Here is a 1,763-nt window from a genome sequence, read left to right as displayed (position 1 = left end):
CTCCTCTTTAAGTTCTTCGTTTAAGAGTTCTGTTCATCTAGTGTTCAAGGGACTTCCGAGGTTGAATATTTTATAAATTATTTGTAATTTTGGTGTGATCCTGGGAGGTAGTCGACACAGCATGTCTATTTTCTAATTGTCAGATCTTAATTGTAGATCCTCTGATGAAAAGCTTAGAATCACAATTGTAAATTATACCAAAAGAATAACTGAGTATTTATAGTGGAGAAGGCAGATATGTGGCTGTTTGTGACTCACTCATGTCACAATATCAGGTAGCTCTTACTGATAAGGACACTTTGTGGAAGATCCTGTCTTAGCCCACACCCTCAGTATAGTGACCAGGAAGCTACTACTAACCTTTTTAGAGTTAGCCTGTGAGATGTTGCCATTTTTTGTTTAGAAAATGAAGAGCTCATGTTCAATGACTATACCTTTGTATTTTCTAGCCTCTGGAAAAAGCATTGATGATCAAGAAGCTAGTTTGATCACATATGCCTTGTTTATCTGGCTATGTGTCAGTGTTATGAGTTATCAAGTCTGGTGCCTTATTAATTTCAGCTTGTCAAGTGGGTACAACAGAACGCACCTCTGTATATGGCATTAATAAATTAACATTTTTGAGCTTCTGTAAAGAGCAGTTAGATTGAGGAGTAAATGTTGTGGCATAATTGAAATTGCAAGTCTCTTAATTCCCAAAGCAACAGAAATTCACCCCCTTCAATTTTTGGATTATTATTCTCATCCCATTTGAAAATAGCATAGGGTCCCTGGGTTTGGTGCTACAGTCAGAAGATTCATAAATCCTAACACATTCTTACGTGAGACATATCACCATTTGTCCATTATTGTGAATATGTGTATTTTAAGCAATAAGATTCAGCTGGTCAGACTTTCTGGGCAGTCTCGGTGACGCATGACCTCTGTTGCGGTTGTTCTGAAGACGGAGTGGCTCTAACCCTGTGAGAAGCCCCAATCAAATAGATCCCCAAAATTCAAAATGAAAAAAAAATAGCACAGAGTCTACAGTAAGATGGCATGCATGTTCTCTGGAGTTTTAATCACGAATGACCTCATCTTCAAATGGTCAGTGATAATAAACAAGAAGAAGAGATTTCCAAGGGGGAAGAGCACTAATAAGGTAAGGTTTTAAAATTAAAATTTCGAGTTAATTAAAATGTCCAAAAGCACAATAAAACTGCAGAAAATCTGGCAAGGGAATGGCAGCAGGCCTGATTAATGCAAGTCAACTGCCTTCTGAGGGTAATAGTAATAATGATGAGATTATGGATGTGCAAGAACCTGCTAAAGAGAAATGTGATGTATGTGGAATACAAACTGTGTCCCAGTTACTATTTTATGGTGCACAATGGATCTTATTAAGGAGGAATAGCTGCAAGAATTACCACCGAATTGCTCAATAAAAGTATTGTGTAATTAACAGTGTTGTAGCAGCAGCTGGAGCGATGCCTCCCATTGATATTCCATATTCTTCATTTATTTCCAGTTTGCTAAGGGGGTGTGAGTTCTAACTAAGACTGTTTACTTATCTAATCACTCAGTAAACATTTGTTGAGCAAGGCACTATGCTAGGAGATGTGAGGGGTATGATGATGACTGAGGCACTGCGTTTGCCCTCAGGGGGCTTTATATTCAAATAGGGGAGTTATCTTATGAATGTAATGAACTTTAATACAATGCAGATTGTCTTGAAACCTTCCATGATAGGTCCAAAGAGAGAGAAATTATTTTTGGTAAAAGGG

Source organism: Hipposideros armiger, unplaced genomic scaffold (genome assembly GCF_001890085.2).
Source record: "Hipposideros armiger isolate ML-2016 unplaced genomic scaffold, ASM189008v1 scaffold_255, whole genome shotgun sequence".
Classification (NCBI taxonomy): domain Eukaryota; kingdom Metazoa; phylum Chordata; class Mammalia; order Chiroptera; family Hipposideridae; genus Hipposideros; species Hipposideros armiger.
The sequence above is the reverse complement of the archived record's forward strand: the minus strand, read 5'-3'. Positions refer to the sequence as shown.